General features: G+C 35.5%; 1 protein-coding gene across 1 annotated transcript in view; it reads right to left on the reverse strand.

Annotated features, from left to right (window-relative positions):
• The window catches only part of ST6GALNAC2 (ST6 N-acetylgalactosaminide alpha-2,6-sialyltransferase 2), a 65,803-nt gene that overhangs the window by 21,100 nt on the left and 24,916 nt on the right, over positions 1 to 19,787 (reverse strand). The window lies entirely within an intron of this gene.

A 19,787-nucleotide genomic window follows, 5' to 3' on the forward strand; every position in this document is an offset into this window, starting at 1 on the left:
AGTCATTATTAATCAGAGAAATGCAAATTAAGACAACTCTAAGATACCACTACATACCTCATCAGATTGGCTAAGATGACAGGAAAAAATAATGATGATTGTTGGAGGGGATGCGGAAAACTGGGACATTGATGCATTGTTGGTGGAGTTGTGAACGAATCCAACCATTTTGAGAGTAGTTTGGAACTATGCTCAAAAAGTTATCAAACTGTGCATACCCTTTGATCCAGCAGTGTTACTACTGGGATTATATCCCAAAGAGATTATAAAGAAGGGAAAGGGACCTGTATGTGCACGAATGTTTGTGGCAGCCCTTTTGTAGTGGCTAAAATTGGAAACTGAATGGATGTCCATCAGTTGAGAATGGTTGAACTAAATTGTGGTATATGAAAATTATGGAATATTACTGTTCTGTAAGAAATGACCAACAGGATAATTTCAGAAAAGCCTGGAGAGACTTACATGAACAGATGCTGAGTGAAATGAGCAGGACCAGGAGATCATTATATACTTCAACAACAATACTATATGATGACCAGTTCTGATGGATCAGGCCATCCTCAGCAACGAGATCAACCAAATCATTTCTAATGGAGCAGTAATGAACTGAACTAGCTATGCCCAGAAAAGAACTCTGGGAGATGACTAAAACCATTACATTGAATTCTAATCCCTATATTTATGCACACCTGCATTTTTGATTTCTTCACAAGCTAATTGTACAATATTTCAGAGTCTGATTCTTTTTCTACAGCAAAATAACGTTTTGGTCAGGTATATTTTATTGTGTATCTAATTTATATTTTAATATATTTAACATCTACTAGTCATCCTGCCATCTAGGGGAGGGGGTGGGGGGGGTAAGAGGTGAAAAATTGGAACAAGAGGTTTGGCAATTGTTAATGCTGTAAAGTTACCCATGTATATATCCTGTAAATAAAAGGCTATTAAATAATAAAAAAAAAATTAGGGCTCATTAAAAATATTTGGGAATAATTTGCAAACAAATTATAACTAAATTCAGGGGAAGTGATGAACTCACCAAAGAACAGCATATAGAGGAAGAAGAGGGAGTAGGAAAAAAGAAATGAGAGATACTTAAGCTAAAGGATATAGGGATGATGATGATGTCATCCTTTTCTCAGAATTTCCTTATTTTGGAGTCCAGAGAAGCTTGGTTAAATAAAAACCCTTTCTTCATCATGAATAATTGGGATCCCTAGTAAGTAGCTAAATAATAGAGTGATTAATAATATTGGACTTGCTGATCTAATCAGTTGGGAAAATATCAAGTGCTCATCGGTAGGCCAAGTGAATATAATAAAGAAGACAATACTACCTAAATTTACCTACTTATTTAGTACCATCCCAATCAAACTCCCAAGAAATTATTTTACAGATCTAGAAAAAATAATAACAAAGTTCATCTGGAAGAACAAAAGGTTAAGAATTTCAAAGGAATTAATGAAAAAAATGCTAATGAAGGTGGCCTAGCTGTGCCAAAGCTAAAACTATATTACAAAGCAGCGGTCATCAAAACCATTTGATACTGGCTAAATAATAGAGAAGTTGATCAGTGGAATGAGTTAGGCTCACAGAACAAAAGAGTCAATAACTATAGCAATCTAGTATTTGACAAACCCTAAGACTCCAGCTTTTGGGATAAGAATTCACTATTTGACAAAAACTGCTGGGAAAATTGGAAACTAGTATGGCAGAAAGTAGGCATTGACCCACACCTACCACCATATACCAAGATAAGGTCAAAATGGGTCTATGATTTAGACATAAAGAGTGATATATAAGCAAATTATAAAAACATAATGTAGTTTACTTCTTAGATCTATGGAGAAGGAAAGAATTTATGTCCAAAGAATTGGATGAATGTATACCAGATAGATAATTTTAATTATATTAAGTTAAAAAGTTTTTGTACAAACAAAACTAATGCAGACAAGATCAGAAGGGAATTAATTAATTGGGAAATCATTTTTACATTTAAGGGTTCTGATAAAGGCTTCATTTCTAAAATATAGAGAGAATTGATTTAAATTTATAAGAATTCAAGCCATTCTCCAATTGATAAATGGTCAAAGGATATGAACAGACAATTTTCAGATGAAGAAATTAAAACCATTTCTAGTCATATGAAAATGTGCTCTAAGTCATTATTGATCAGAGAAATGCAAATTAAGACAACTCTGAGGTACCATTACACACCTCTCAGATTGACTAAGATGACAGGAAAAGATAATGATGAATGTTGGAAAGGATGTGGGAAAACTGGGACACTAATACATTATTGGTAGAGCTGTGAACAGATCTAACCATTCTGGAGAGCAATATGCCCAAAGAGCTATCAAACTGTGCATACCCTTTGATCCAGAAGTGTTTCCTATTGGTCCTAAATTCCAAAGAGATCTTAAAGGAAGGAAAGAGACCCACATGTGCAAAAATATTTGTGGCAGCCCTTTTTGTAGTGGCAAGAAACTGAAAAGTGAGTGGATGTCCATCAATTGAAGAATGGCTGAATGAATTATGGTATATGAATGTTATGGAATATTATTGTTCTATAAGATGACTTTAGAGAGGCCTGGAGACACTTACATGAACTGATGCTGAGTGAAATGAGAAGAACCAGAAGATCATTGTACACAGCAACATCAATATTATACGACTGATGAATGTGATCAATTTTGATGAATGTGATTCTTTCCAACAATGAGATGACTGATGCCAGTTCCAATGACCTTGTGACAAAAAGAGCTACCTACACCCAGAGAGAGGACTGTGGGAACTGAATGTTGATCATACATAACATTCTCATGCTTAAAAAAATATAGTATTGGACTTTGATTATTGATTAAGTAAAGTAATTTATAATTATAAAATATTTATAGCTGATCTAGGGGAGGCGGTAGGGAGAAGGGGGGAAATTGGAACACAAGGTTTGGGAAAGGTTAATGTTGAAAAATTATGAATCTTTATCATTTGAAAATTAAAAAGCTTTAATAAAAGAAAAAGAAAGAAAAAATTAAAAAATATTTATAGCTGTTTCCATAAGATAAGAGGACATAAATGTGGGTGAGGTAAAAAAAACCATAAATTGACAGTGGAGAACTTTTAATACTTAGAGTTCATAATTTGAAAAAGGATTAGAAAACCAACTTGTACTATCTTCTTGGAGATAAAGGATAGGAGACTTCCATATTATTTCTTATTGAAAAGTCAAGTCAGGTATCCCTGACTTAGAGCATATTTTCATATGACTAGAAATGGCTTATAAATTTGAGTCAATTCTCTATGTATTTTAGAAATAAGGCCTTTATCAGAACCCTTAAATGTAAAAATGATTTTCCAATTAAATGCTTCCCTTCTGATCTTGTCTGCATTAGTTTTGTTTGTACAAAAACTTTTTTAACTTATTTCCTGCTGACTGATAGTGGGTGAGTCTAGCAGCAGTCCACTGTAACTCCCACCCAGGGACAAGCCCACAGGCATATTGCTCAGATTCAAACCTGAGTCAGGAACTTAGAGTTAAGATAGTAAGGAGAACAGTGAGCAGATTTTGCCCTATTTTGGGAGCAAGCCTGAGATAGTCCTTTAATCCTGGAATAGCATAACAATTAATACCCTAAGGAACCAGAAGGTCCCAACAGCAAAAACTCAGCTGAGACATTTCTTTTGTTCCAAAGAAGTGTAAGAAACCAGTGAAAGTTAGGAGACAGATAGATAGAAATAGAAGAGAATCAGAGAGAGACAGAGAGAGAGAGAGAGAGAGAGAGAGAGAGAAAGAGAGAGAGAGAGAGAGAGAGAGAGAGAGAGAGAGAGAGAGAGAGAAAGAGAGAGAGAAAGAGAGAGAGAGAGAGATTATAGACATTCAGGAAATTTTAAAAAACAAATGCAACTAAAAAATCCCTAGAAAACCAAAAATTCTTAAACACCAAAATATGAAGCCTGATAATCAAAGAAGAAATTTTAAAAATGAAAGCAAAGAAAGCCATTGAATTAAAAAAAAATTAAGAGCTATTTGAAAAAATAAAATAGATAAACCATTACTCTGATTTAAAAGAAAAAGAAAACCAAATTAGCTGTATGAAAATGGTGAATTCACCACCAACGAAGAAGAAACAAAAAATTATTAGGAACTATTTCATCTAATTATTTACCAATAAAACTGAAAATCTAAGTGAAAGAGATGAATAGTTATGCAAATATAAATTGCCCAGACTAGCAGAATAGGAAATGGAGCATTTAAATTTTATTTTAGGAAAAGAAATTGAACAAGTCAGAAATAAACTCACATTCCCATTTAAAAAAACAAACAAAACAAACAAAAAAATAACTATAGAACTTGATGGATTTACAAATAAGTTCCATCAACATTTAAAGAACAACTAATTCTAATGCTGTATAAACTGTTTGAAAAAAATAGGTAAAAAAAGAGATCTTGCCAAATTTTATGACAAAAATATGATGATATTTAACCAAGGAGAGTCAAGACAGAGAAAGCAAGCTAGAGACCAGTATCCCTAATGATATGCAAAAATTTTAAATAAAATATTAACATAATACAATAAAATATAACAAAGATTATGTACTCTTAACTATAACTTTCACTGGAACACAGAACTGATTCACTATGAGGAAAATTATAAACACAAATTATTATATCAATAAATGGAGGAAAAGCTTTTGATAAAATACAACATTCAGCTTTGTTAAAAAAAAAAATTAAGAGCACAGGAATAGGAGCACCTAAGTGGTGCAGTTGATAGAGCATCAGTCCTGAAGTCAGGAGGACCTGAGTTCAAATCTGATCTCAGACACTTAATACAAAATTTTAATGTGTAACCCTGGGCAAATCACTTAACCTCAATTACCTCAAGAAAAAAAAAAGCATAGGAATAAATGGATTTTTCCTTAAAATGGTAAGTGTTATCTATATAAAACCAAGAGCCAGCATTATTTATCATGGAGATAAGCAAAAAGTCTTTCAAATAACACTGGGATAAAGTAAGGATGTCCATTAGCATCACTGATATTTCATACAGTGCTAGATATGCTAGTGATAGTAATAAGACTTTAAAAAAGCCCTGAGAACATAAGCATAGAGAGTGAGGAAAAATCATCACTTTTAAAGATACTATGATGGTTTACTTAAAGAATCCTAGAGAATTAACTAAAAAACTAATTGAGGCCATCAAAAATTTCAGCAAAGTGGCAGGTAATAAAATAAACGTACATAAATTATTGACATTTTCATGTACTAGCACTAACAAAATCCAGAAGAAAAGATAGAAAGAGAAATTTTATTAATATTTGAGAGTTTTCCTGCCAAGATACACAATAAAAGACCACTGTCCTTCCTGCCAAGGAACTATTAAACCATGATTACAAAATTCTCTTTAAATAAAGATATCTAAATAATTGGAGAAATATCAATTGTTCAACAATAGGCTGAGCCAATATAGGCCAAAATGCCTGAGGCCAAGATTTATGAATGGAGAAGATTTTATGACCATACAAGAGATAGAGAGACAAAGTGGACAATTTTCAATACATACAATTAATAAGTTTTTGCACAAAATCAACACAGTTAAAATTAGAAGGGACATTAAGTGATACAGTGGATAGAACTCTAGCCCTGAAGTCAGGAAGACCTGAATCCAAATCTGGCCTCAGACTCTTAACATTTACTAACTGTGTGACCCTAGGCAAGTCACTTAACCCAACTACCAAAAAACAAAACAAAACAAAAAACTAAATAAAATTGGAAGCAGGCAAATGAGGTAAGGTAGAGAGGGCAATATATCTAGCAAGTTTTTCTGATAAAGGTCTTATTTCTGAGATTTAGGGTGTTGTTTCAAATCCAGTTGATAGTCAAAAAATATGAACAGACAGTTTTCAGATGAAGAAATCTATGCTATCAATAACTACATGAAAAAAAATGCTCTGTCCCTAATAACAAGAACAAAGCAAATTAAAACAACTCTGAGGTACCATTTCATATGTATTAGATTGTCAAAACTGAGAAAAATGAGAAATGATATGTTAGAAGAGTTTCAGGAAACAGCAAATCAGTGAATTGGTTTATAGTTGATGGAACCATGAAATGAACTAGTCATTCTACAAAGCAATTTGGAACTATTTCCAAACTCTATTAAAATGTACAAATTCTGATCTTTTACTGCTACTAAGTTGGTATCCCCAAAGAGATCAAAAAAAAAAGGAAAAAAGCTTATTTGAACAAAAAATGTTTATAGTAGTTCTTTTTAAGGAGGCAAAGAATTGGAAAATGCAAGACTGTCTATCAATTGGGAAACTGCTAAGGAGTTTATGATAGGATTGCTCTTGGATGTACCCAATCCTAAACTTAATCCTAACCATCTCCAAATGCCTACTACATATCTTAAACTGAATGTCCTATAAATAGTTCATGTTCAAAACTAAACTCATCTTTCCTCACAAACCCTCTCCCTTTCAATTGGGGAATGGCCTTTTTTTATTTTATAAATTTGACTCTGTTATACATTTGGGAAATGAAGCCGTCATCAGAGAAACTCTTGCTTCAAAATTCTTTTCCCAATTACTATTGCTAATTGTTTTCCTCCCCCACCCCATTTATTTTATTCTCTCTTTTCTTTTATCCTGACCCTCCTCAAAAGTGTTTTACTACTGATCACCATGCCTTCTCTTTTATCACCTCTTCCCATATCTCCTTCCCATTCTACTTTCCTGCAGGATAAGATAGATTTCTATACCCAAATTGAGTATGTTATTTATTTTTTGAACCAATTTTGATGAGAATAAGATTCACTTACTTCTCCTCCCTTTCCCATCTTCCCCTCCACTGTAAAAGCTTTTTCTTGTCTCTTTATGGAAGATGATTTACACCATTCTATCTCTCCCTTTCCCATCCTTGCAGTACATTCCTCTTTCACCTCTTAATTATTTTTTTTTTTTTGGATATCATCTCTTCATACACCTGTACTCTCTGTCTATATATACTCTTTCTAATTGCTATAATGGGTATACCTTGAGGGCAAGTATTATCCTTCCATGTTGGAATGTCAACAGATAAATCTTATTAAGTTCCTTATGATATCTTTTTCCTGATCACTTCCTTATTCTTCTCCTGAGTCCTGTATTTGAAAAATCAAAATTTATATTCAGCTCTGGTCTTTTCATTACAAATGCTTGAAAGTCCTCTATTTCATTGAATATCTATCTTTTCTCCTGAAGGATTCCCATTCAAGTGTGACCTACTTGAAAGTAGAGACTATCTTTTGCTCTTCTTTGTAGGTCTAGAATTTTATCACAATGCCTGGCACATATAGACCACTAATACATGTTTATTGACTGATGGAATACTATTGAGCTTGAAAAATTATGAGATAGTTTCAGAGAAATGTGGAAAGACTTGTATGAACTGATGCAAAGTGAAATGAGAAGAACCCACAATATTTTAAAGACAAACAACTTTGAAGTACTTAGGTTCACTGATTGGAATAATGTTCAGCCATAAGTTCACAGACACCATGATGAAATATGCTACCCATAGATAGATAGAGATAGAGAAGTAATGAACTCAGAGTACAGATTGAGGTATTAATTTTTTTTAGCATAGTCAAGAGAAAAATCAGAACAAAAGGAAAAATCCATGAGGAAGAAAAAAAGTGAACATAGAATAGTTCTCTCTTTAAATGAGGATGCATTTTCCATCCAAAGTTTATTGGGATTGCCTTGGAATATTGAACCTCTGAGAAGAACCAAGTCTATCATAGTTTATCATCATATAATCTTGCTATTGTTGTGTACAATGTTTTCCTGGTTTTGCTTGTTTTGCTTGGCATCAGTTCATGTAAATCTTTCTAGTCCTTTCTAAAACCAGCCTGTTTATTATTTTTTTATAGAACAATAATATTCTAATTTTTTTTAAATAGTCAAGAGAAAAGTCAGAACAAAAGAAAAAAACCATGAGAGAAAAAAAAAACAGAAGAAAACAGGTGAACATAGAATAGTTCTCTTTTTAGATGAGGATGGCATTTTCCATCCAAAGTTTATTGGGATTGCTTTGGAACATTGAACCTCTGAGAAGAACCAAGTCTATCATAGTTTATTATCATATAATCTTGCTATTGCTGTTTATAATGTTTTCCTGGTTCTGCTTGTTTTGCTCAGCATCAGTTCATGTAAATCTTTCTAGTCCTTTCTAAAACCAACCTGTTAATTATTTTTTATAGAACAATAATATTCTATTACTTTCATATACCATAACTTATTCAGCCATTCACCAATTGATAGGTATCTATTAATTTTCCAATTCTTTGCCATGACAAAAATAGCTTCTACAAATATTTTTGCACATGTAGATCCTTATCCATCTTTTATGATTTCCTTGGGATATAGACCCAGTAGTGGCACTGCTGGATCAAATGGTAATGAAAAATTTGATATTCCTTTGGGCACAGTTCCAAATTGCTCCCCCGAATGGTTGGATCACTTCACAATTCCATCAATAATCCATTAGTGTCCCAGTTTCCCCCCATCCTTTCCAACATTTATCATTATCTTTTCCTGTCATCTTAGCCAATTTAATATGTGTGAGGTAGTACCTCAGACTTGTTTTAACTTGTATTTCTCCAATCAATAGTGATTTAGAGCATTTTTTCATTTGACTATAGATGCCTTTAATCTCATCTGAAAATTGTTTGTTCACAATCTTTGATATGCTTTTTTTTTATTAGTAGGAGAACTTCTTCCTCTTCCTCTCTTCTTCCACTCTTCCATTGGTCAGAGATAGCAGCTGACATATTGCTGGTAAGGGTAGTGCCCCGGATACCTAAATGGGAAACTATACTTAATATGCAATATGGGCAGTAGTCTTATACTATGAGTTCATAAAATCCTAAGTTGGAGGGAAGAGAGGGAACTAGAGTAGATGTTAGTGAAACCATTCCTTTATTTTCTCCTTGAAATGTTTTGAAGAGCAAGAGAAGAGTTTCTTTTTCAAAAATATTTAACTTCAGATAATTATAGGTGCTAAGGTTTTCAAATGTGGAAGTGAAGAGTTCAGGTTCTAGAACTCTAGAATCTCCTGAATAAATTGGTCCATTTGGCAAAAGTGAAGTTCTGAATTCAGCAGAGGGGATGATTGACCTTTTAACTGATCAGGATGTAGCTACCTGGAATCTTAATACTATATTTAGTCATTCTAATTTCATGAAGCAAATGTATTTAAATTTATAATGTGTCTGTCTTCACTTTGGATCACACAAATTAAGAAAGAAAATAATCTCATTGGGATAGATATAAAATACAAAATGTCCTGGTCATGATTCTATATCTAGTACAATAGATTACTCAGAGCCTGAGGGTTCAGATGAATATTCCTTTATTAAATATATATTTTCTAATCCCAAAGAAAAGCAATCTCCAGAGCAATAAAAACAGTTCACAGGAAGGTAAAAGCAGATAAAAGCCATTGGCAAAGAGATTTTTAAAAACAATAAATAACAGTTGACAATAAGTCCCTTAAAAGTCTGAGAAGCTCCCTGCCAAAGTCTTAAACCTGTCTTTGCATATCTCTTGTTCAAAAGGTTTACAGCAGGCCTCAGATCAAACTATTTGAAGGCAGGGTTAACTCAAAGTAACCCAGGATTTTCCAGAGCCTTATTTCATAACAGTGCTGGATGATGGTAGAAAAGCGTTCAAGCTATCCCATTTTTACATGTTCTCATCCACAATAGTCCATTCCCATCCCCAAACCCACCAATAACTTGAGCATCCAGGTCCATCCAGAAAATGTCACTTTTATCCTACAACTCCCTCTTACTCATTCTACAGAAAAACTGAACCCCCTCTCCCTTTAAAATAGCAGCAAAGGACTACTCCTGTTGTTGGTCCATCCAGCTGTCTAGGATCTATCTGCTCTGGGTCATTCAACTAGATGGGGCCCACTTTGCCCATCCAGCAACTCATGATAAAACAGCAAGAGAGAGAGGAGAAAGGGCAGTAATATTCTGTTTTGCAGATGGCCAGGCAGACAATAGCAAAAAGCCCACCCAGCTGTGGGTAGGTCTCAGCTATGGGGCTTGTGGGCTGCAAGCACTGCAGGTGAAGGGATGAAGGGTAAACTTCAGTTTTTCTTTAGTTTCAGTAACTGGAGAGACCAGAAGCAATTTGAGCCTTAGTCAACTGAAAGGATCAGAATCTACAGAGCAAACCTGAGGATACTTGAATTAGTCTTATCCCAGGTGGATTGATCTGGGACCCAACTATGGGCCCTCTACACAAGGAGCATATAGAGACAGGTTTCCTGCTTCTCGATCTCCTTTCCAGTAGCTTTTACCTGTCTTTATGCCTTCCTGTGGACTGCTTTTTATCATTTTATATGTTGATTTCACCTGGGAGTTTGTATTTGTTTTAAAAAACTAATTGAGCAACTTATTAATTAGCACTGGAGAAATGTTTAGTGGCTAATTGATATTGGAGAGCACACAAGAGGTGAACTGTGAATTATAGAATTAGAAACCCCCAATCCTTCAAGGTTATTCCACGGACTACAAAGGAAGAAGTGCTAATATGAATAGAAATTGGGGACAGTAAACTCAGAGGGAGGGCTGTATATATATATATATATATATATATATACTGACTTCTGGTTCAGTAGCCAATTGGGACATATGGGACACAGTGGACAATATGATTTCAGTGGCATAAGGTACCTGCTACATATTCCTAATGACATAAGTACAAATCCAAATCCAGGTACTTACTTGCTGTGTGATTCTAGACAAGTCATTTAATTGATTTCCTCAGTTTTCTAATCTATAAAATGAGTTGGAGAAGAAAATGGCAAACAACTCTACTATTTTTGCCAAGAAAATCCCAAATAGGGTTAAAAAGAGTCATACACATAACTGAACAACAAAGGGATTCTATAAGGCAAGAGTGAGGAGGAAAAGCATTCTAGGTTTGAGGGATAGTTTGTTTAAAGACACAAAAGCAAAAGTTGAAATTTCATGTAAGTGAGCCAGTTTGGCTAGAATGTAGAAGTGTGAGGCGGTATCATGTGATTAATCTGGCATTATAGGCTAAATTCCAGATTATAAGGACTTTAAATGCCAGGCAGAGGAGTATGCATTTGGAATGAATTGAGTGCTTTACAGATGTAAGAGACTTTGGTGCTGTGGCTGCAAATACTTCAGGAAGGCTTCTAAAGGGCAGAAGTATTTACCCTATACTTTGGCTTAGGTTCTTTTCAAACCGGTTTAGGGTTTATCATTTTTTATTCCTTATTTATTTTTATTATCCTAATATAATAATTTTAAGTTGATTTACCTATTATAATTATTCCCATATGATGTTATTTTATTAGTTTATTCATCTATAATTATTCTTATGATACTTTATATGTTTATGTCATGATCTATATCTACTATTGGTATAGTGGATCACCCAGAACTTAAGGGTTCAAATAAATACTTTCTTTGATAAAACAATTTGCTAAAACATCCCTCAAGCCAGGGCATATTTTCTCCTTTGTGTCCACTCTGTCTTTGAAGAGAATACGTGAGAACAAAACATTTCATCAACAGCTTGTGTGGAGAGATGATAATCCTTGACTTTAGAAATCCCCTTCTCTCTCTGCAAAGTCCTTACAAAATGGGAACATGACATAACTGATGGACAAGTCTCTCCCTTGTTTGTATTATGTAGGATTCATTAATTGCTGGGCTAAATCAAGCAGGTTACTTCTCAGATCTAGTTGTTTACTGGATTTAGCTACTGTGGCTGTTGGCAGACTCTGTTATTGACCCTGCTAAGTCTCCATTGCTCATGCCAAGAAGCAGGCTCAACAAGCCTCCATGTGTATCAGAACTAGGCAGGATGTATTGTGCTTGCTCCAAGGGCTGAGGCTTAAATAGAACAATCCTCCATCACACACATAAAAAAACTGACTTACTCCCCCACATCTTTTTTACTTCAACACAAGGGGACTACTTCAAGTTGTCTCCCAAGAAGTGGGTGGGGGAAAGGGCTGATTCCTCCAATTTGTTCTTTCTTTATCTTAATTGAACAAGTATCCAGAGATACAAGTATCTAAAGAAGGCAACTTTGTGACTTTGAAAACTCTGAAGGATTATAGCATCCCTCAGCCTAACAATAGCAACAGTAATGTCCACCAGAACAAAAGTGGAGATTTCTGTGACAGTGAGGGATCAAACCCAATCCATTTCAACAGCGTAGTTGATCAGATAGTGTCCTTTGGAAGTGAAATGTAAAATGGATAATTAGCAGTACTATAAAATTGTCTTATGTCATAATGAAGTTTACCTATTTACCTCCTAGCAGAATGAGACAGTAGTTATAAGCTGTTACTGAATTCTGTTCTAATCATTCTATAATGTATGCTGTGATATTTTTTAACAGTTAAAATTTTCTATGCAAGAAATATAGAACAATGTCATAGTTGAAATTAAGGTAAGCTGAAGTTCAAAGCTCCAAGCATGATCAATTTATTAGCAAAGCATGAATTTACTAATAAACAGGGTCTCAACCTCCCCAATTAGCTAAGAGGGCTAATAGGAATTTTAATGAACAAAAGGAAGAACATCCAAAAGTTAAAAGGGATCAACATAGATAGGGAAAACAATATGATTGGGTACCAAGTCAAAAGCATTACAGGTGTGAGGGATATAGTTGAGTACAAATTGAAGTATATTGTAAGTATAATATATGTATATACACATGTATATATGTACATGTATACATATACAATATATACATGTATATATATTGCTCAGGGTGACACAGCTACTAAATTACTGAGGCCAGATTTGAATTCTGATCTTCTTGATCTTTTAGGATTTTATGATTTTATAGAGGGCAAGCACTCACAAGATGGTCAGAAAATGTGATACAAGGGCACTCTCAAGATCTGTTTTAAGCACTCTAGAATCAATTGTATGACGTGGAAGACACTGGCATAGGACTGCCCAGGATGGTGTATCCTTATCAGAGAAGGTGATATTCTCTATAAGTAAAGCAGAATTGAATTAACCCAAACACAAGATGCATAAAGTTAGAGACTCTACCCCAAATTCATAGGACTATTTGTATCCAACCTGTGGCAGAGCATTCTGAGTTCATATTGGTCTGGTCAGCCACCATCAGGCACACTGTAACTCTGCTTTAACATAATGATGTCATTTTGGTTCTCTTCAAAAACAAAAGACAACAACTAACCAACCAGGTGTGGGGGATGATATGATTAGATTGACCTTGGAAATACAGGGTAAGCAACTTTTCTCCCCCCGTCCTGCAGCTCCTATCCTGGAGAAAATTACCGATTGATTGAGCCCACCTGCATATTACAAGAATAATTTATAGTATAGGGCAGGAATCTGGTGGAGTAGAACAGAAAAATTCAAGCTCTTCAGTTTTCTCCCACAAACAGAATAAAATTGTGCCACGGGTGAACTTGGAACAATGAAAAACAAATAAGATTTGGGGCAGAACAAATATGACTTGGGAAAACTCAAGAAGATCTACAGACCCTCCCCTCTCCCCACTGGACTGGAACACCTCCAGATCATCTTTGCAGAAACAGCAAGGGGGGAGCTCTGGAGTTAGTGAGTTCTGAGATAGCCTCAGGTACAACCACAGGAACTTTTACCTCGAGGGAGTCAGGGGTCTGAGTCTGGGAAGACTTGGCTCATTAGGAATGTCAGGCTGAATTGTGTTGCAAAGACTTGGCTCTGGGTGGCCAAGTTCCTTTTCTGGGTGAAAAGGAACCAGGACATCTGGTGAGTGCAGAAGCAGTGGGGCAGGGATATTGTTGGCTGCAGGCACTTGCTAGAGGGTGGAACTCTTGGTTTGGAGTTCCATGTCAGTGGAGAGAGCTGGCTTGAATCTAGAGGCAACATTCTCCCTTACCCAAGGATTAGAGCTGCTTGCCCTAGTGGTTAGTTTCTCATTTTAAACATATGAACAGACAAAAGAAGAAAGAATCCAACCATAGAAACTTACTATGGGAATAGGAAAAACTAGAGTTTATCTTCAGAGGAGGAAAGTTAAATTTTAAAAAGCCTCTTATACCCCAAAGATAGCATTAAATATTGAGTGGAATAAACTGAGTGAGCAACTCTCATAAAAATGTGGCTTCTACCTATACCCTATTTGTGACTTGAGACTTTGCAATAACAATTTGAACTATGGTTAAAAGCTGCAGGTGTTAGATTATCTTAGATAAACAAACATTGCCCTTCTATTTCACGCTCCTCCCTTTTTTCATTGGCATTAATATAGCACAGCACCTAATATAGTAGAGTGTATTATTATGCAGAATGTTGGAGGGGATGTGGGAAAACTGGGACACTGATATATTGTTGGTTGAACTGTGAATACATCCAGCCATTCTGAAGAGCAATTTGGAACTATGTTCAAAAAGCTATCAAACTGTGCATACCCTTTGACCCAGCAGTGTTACTACTAGGCTTATATCCCAAAGAGATTTTAAAGAAGGGAAAGGGACCTGTATGTGCAAGAATGTTTGTGGTAGCCCTCTTTGTAGTGGCCAGAAATCGGAAAGTGAGTGGATGCCCATCAATTGGAGAATGGCTGAATAAATTGTGGTATATGAATATTATGGATATTATTGTTCTGTAAGAAATGACCAGCAGGATGATTTCAGAAAGGCCTGGAGAGACTTACATGAACTGATGCTGAGTGAAATGAGTAGAAGATCATTAGAAGACCAGAAGATCATTATATACTTCAACAACAATACTATATGATGGTCAATTCTGATAGACATGGCCCTCTTCAACAATGAGATGAACCAAATCAGTTCCAATAGAGCAATAATGGACTGAACCAGCTACACCCAGGGAAACAACTCTGGGAGATGACTATGAACCACTACATAGAATTCCCAATCCCTCTATTTTTTTCTGCCTGCATTTTTTATTTCCTTCACAGACTAATTATACATTATTTCAAAGTCCTACTCTTTTTATACAGCAAAATAACTGTTTGGACATGTATACATATATTGTATTTAACTTATACTTTAATATATTTAACATGTATTGGTCAACCTGCCATCTGGGGGAAGGGGTGGGGGTAAGGAGGGAAAAAGTTGGAACAAAAAGATTTGCAACTGTCAATGCTGAAAAATTACCTATGCATATATCTTGTAAATAAAAAGCTATAATAATAATAAAAAACAAAACAAAAAAAGAGAGTGTATTATTGACTAGTATTCTTTGTCTCTGGGATATTTAGTCTCTGGGTAAATTAGAACTCCCTGGTCAAAGGAAAAAAAGATCGCAAGAGTGGGTGGAGACTTCTGGGTTAAGGTTTATATAATTCTGTGTTTACAATTTGTGCTATGCACTTCTCTACTGATATCTCGTCTATTGAGAGTTGTCCTTTCTTGTAAGATTATAATGAATCCTTTCTTTGCTTTTTACCTTGAGAGTCTCTGATTTTAGTTTGGGTAAGGATTGCTATTCCACACAGTTTTGGGGGTTTGTTCCAAGATATTTCCTATTCATGAATGGTCTCTCCCAAGCAGAATCCTAGGGCAAAAGTCCTCCAGAGAGTTTTCCAGGGATCCTTGGGCTCTGTTTGATAACTTTTACTCCCATTGGGTAAATTCCCAAAGAGAGACACTCTGAGAAAGCAAAGATGGAGTGGCTAGCAAAGAGAGAAGATTAATTCAACTCTGGAGATTAATCCATATTAGAAAAGTTTGAAATTTGTGCACCACTCAGGTAGGGCAAGAAACCGGTGAGGGGGGAGAGACTCTAAGCAAGTTAGAGTCCATTAGAGTATTTTTTTCTTTGACAAGAACTGGTGAGTCCACTGGGTGACTGAAGTTGGGATTGGGAAACTTTAGCGATGAAATTGTATAAAAGGCTCCTATTTCCCTTTGCTATTGGGAAACTCTAAGTGATTAGAGTCCATAAGTATTTCCCTTTGGCAAGATCAGGTGAATCCTCCATCAAAGAAGACAAGATTCTGTGAACCATGGGAAAGGAACAATCTAAGGTAGCTAGCTCTAAAAACCTAGCTAATGTCCTGGGAAGATAGCTCTTTAAGAAGAATTGGAATGAAGTACCAAAATGTATAAGGATTAAATAGTGTTGTTTTGTTTGGGGAGGTGCCCTGTGGAGGAACTGTTCATTCCCTTACTGGCTCCTGAGATAGGGAAAGTTTTTAACTGCCACATCAAAAAGAAGAAAAAATAAATTAAAAATCTGACATGTTGCGGTAGATGTAAAACCTTTTTGGGTCTGTAGAACTGCTAAAACATTTTTGCAGATAGTTTTTAAAACTAAGCATTTAAAACTAAACAAAGCAAGTTAATGCTTGGCACTGACTCTTATCAGCTAACTTGAGTTAGTTTACTGTATTTTTAAGTAGGTCTAATTTATATAACTAAAAGCCTTCTGAGGACTTGAATCAGGCTTAACAGAAAAATTGCAAAAGAAAAAAATCTGCCTTTTCTGGGATTTTCCATGCTTCTCTCTCTTGGAGAGGCTTGTGGAATCTGGCCTGAGTTCTGCTAACTTAAGTGGGGTTAGTGGAATAACATTGGAACAAATTGTACTTAAGTATGAATTGGTAGACTAATGATTCTGATAATGAAACATACTTTACTTCTAAGGTTTTATAAGAAATAATGGGGAGGGATTGCAAATTGAGTAGCAATTCTATGCATCTGGGCATCTGTCCTCAACAGGGAAAGTGGAAAGAATAAATCAGATTCTTAAGAAATGTTTTACTAAATTAACATTAGAGACTAAATTGTCTTGGACCACATGTTTGCTTATTGCTTTGTTAAAGAATTAGAATTGTCCCCAGAAGTGATGTGGGACTTTTTCCATATGAGGTTGGTTTATTTTATTTGGGAGGAGAAAGGGAAAAACCCTCTTTTGACATAAAGGATAAGTACTTAATGATTTATATACTGGCAGTGTCCTCATTCCTTTCAGGTCTTAGGAAGCAAGGATTGCTGGTCCAGACAACACTTTTAGAGTCTGCAGTTCCAGGAATATGGGTGCTTACTAAGTCCTGGAAGAAGGACCTTACAAGAAGTTACAGATGATTTAGACTGCAGTCTGGAGGCTGAGAACACCAAGATGAGGGAATTGTGGAGGAACCTCAAAATGGATTGTTAAGGACAATTTATAACCTTTAAAATTAACTTTGCACCAGAGCAATTAGGAATGTTTTGGTGGAAGGGGAAATTAATTGTGCTTAGAGAAATTTTAACAATATTGGTGTTATACTTGTTATTTATATTTTCAGAAAAGTTTATAGGGATTCCTTGATTGGAGGAAATTGAATTAACATTTTTAGGATGAAGAAATTAAATCACTAGTGTTAATGTTGAGAGGGTTCTTTAATGTGAAATTAGAACAGTATGTTCTATGTGAATTTTAATTGGTTATATTGAGTCATTTTAAAGCTGTTCCTATTATTTAGGGGGATTCTTAGAACAGTGGTGTTATGGGCCAGAATTTGAAACAAGGTGTTTTACATTTTAGAGAAGAATATTTACACAGTGGTCTATGTCTTTGTCCCTTTGAACATGGTTAATACCTGAATGTTTTGATACAGATTGGTTATTGAGCACCTTAAAATAAAATGATTTATGTAATATTGAATTTAAAACCATCTATTTAGACATGAAGATAAGCTGTGAACTTTCTAGGATGAATATCTTACTGTTATCAGTTTAAGATTATAGTCAATACTTATTTAGGGTATGTGATTGTTGAGAGCTAAATTCACCTGAAACTTTGATTAATGAGACTTGCTATTTGAAATAAAATCTCTTGGGACTATAGCTGATATTATTTGGAGTTTTGAATTCAGGTATAATTGCCTGATGGATCATCAAAATCACCATGTAAAGGGAATATGCCATAAGATAAAGGAATATGATTCTGAACTGTTAGTATCTGGGGAAGAATTGGGAGGAAATCTTTAACCTCCATTTAATGTGGGATTCTTTTGAGTCAGTTTCCCAGTAGTATTCCTTTGAATAAAAACCCACCCGATTATTCCTGAGTCTGGCTATAAGATGGAATTGTTATTGCAAACAATTACCTAAAGTCAAACTAAACTAAAGATGTTTTATCCTGTCATATATGTGCTCTCAGGCTGAAGCCTGAAGGACCAGTTTTTTATTATAATCATGTGCCTGTTTTTTCCTCTTATAGCAAATTTGTATAATTAATATAGCAGTAGTCAGTAGAAGCTATGAGTACGATTCAAGGATGTAAGATATTGCAGTTTCTTATTTTAAAATATGTGGTGATCTGTGACTAGATGCATATGTTTGCCTGTTTCTTTTAGCATTTCTGTTGTTGGTGACTTTTGTGATAAACATCTTTATTCCTGAAGGATTACCTATTCTAATTACTGGGGACACAAATGGTTGGGATGATAGATGGCTCCAGATGGGAATTGGGGGTACAGAACTCCAATTTATATGCTGAATAGGCTCATTAGACTCCAGGCCAGGGTTGAAATAATTATTAACCAGATGACAGAGGTACTGGCTTTGTTAGCAGAGCAGACTACTCAAACTAGAGAAGCAGTACTCCAACACAGATTGGTTTTAGACTACCTGTAGGCTGAAAAAGATGGAGTTTGTGGGAAATTAAATCTATCCACTTGCTGTGTGAAAATTAATGACAGATAGTGAAGGAAATTGCCTAAGACATCAGAAAAATTGGCCCATGTCCCATTCCAGACCTGGTCTTCACCATTTAATAACTCTTGGTGGTCTTGGTCTGAAGGTAGGTAGTAGAAATGGGTTCTTTGGTTCCTGCTGATGATAGCTTTAAGTGGAGTCATACTACTACCTGTCTGGCTCCTCTGTGTGAATCAGCTTCAGACATCACTGGTCAGGATAGTAAAGAGTGAACAACCTGGGGGAGTTTTGGGGGTAGAGCCAAGATGGCAGATGATCGAGCTCTCCCAGTTTCCCTTGAAAACCACATGAACCAAGCTTCTGAACAGAATCTGAAGGAATGAAACCACTTTCCACTTCAATATTGAAAAAACTTCAAGAAAGATCAGTCTCACTGGGATGAAAAGGGTACTCAGCCCAGGTCAGATTATCACTGGGAAAGCTGGCAAGAGGGTCTTAATCACAGCAAATTCAGCAACTAGGATCCTCAGCCCTGGCTCAGTAGAGGAGCAAATAGGGGGTGGGGTGGGGAGGGCAGCTTCTAGTCCCAGCTCAGAAGGCAAACTCTGGAAAACCAAGCTGTTTCCTGAAAAGAACAGGCAAAGCTACCCCTTCCAAACAGAAGAGGCCCCTGTACTCAAAGCCAAGGCTCAGAGCTACACAGGAAGCTTGGAACAATTCCCCTTTTACCTCAGGAGCAAAATTCCACCTTAAAAGTAAAAAAGAGGAAATACCAAAATAAAAGAAAGGAAGATAAGCAAGAAACAAAAAAGGACCCTAATCATACAAAGCTACTATGGTGACAGGGCAGATCAAAACACAAACTCATTTGAGACAGAATGTCCACAGAAGAAATCTCAAAAAGTGAGATAAATTAGTCTCAAGACCAAAGAGGTTTCTTGGAAATGCTCATAAAAGACTTCAAAAGGCAAATAAGACAGATAAGAGAAAAAATGAGAAAAGAAATGAGAGGTATGCATAAGAAAGTCAACAGTTTGAAAAAGGAAGAGAAAATATTGTCTAAAGAAAATAATTCCTTAAAAAAGTAGAATAAACCAAATGGGGAAAA

The sequence above is a fragment of the Sarcophilus harrisii genome, chromosome 4 (genome assembly GCF_902635505.1).
Source record: "Sarcophilus harrisii chromosome 4, mSarHar1.11, whole genome shotgun sequence".
Taxonomy (NCBI): domain Eukaryota; kingdom Metazoa; phylum Chordata; class Mammalia; order Dasyuromorphia; family Dasyuridae; genus Sarcophilus; species Sarcophilus harrisii.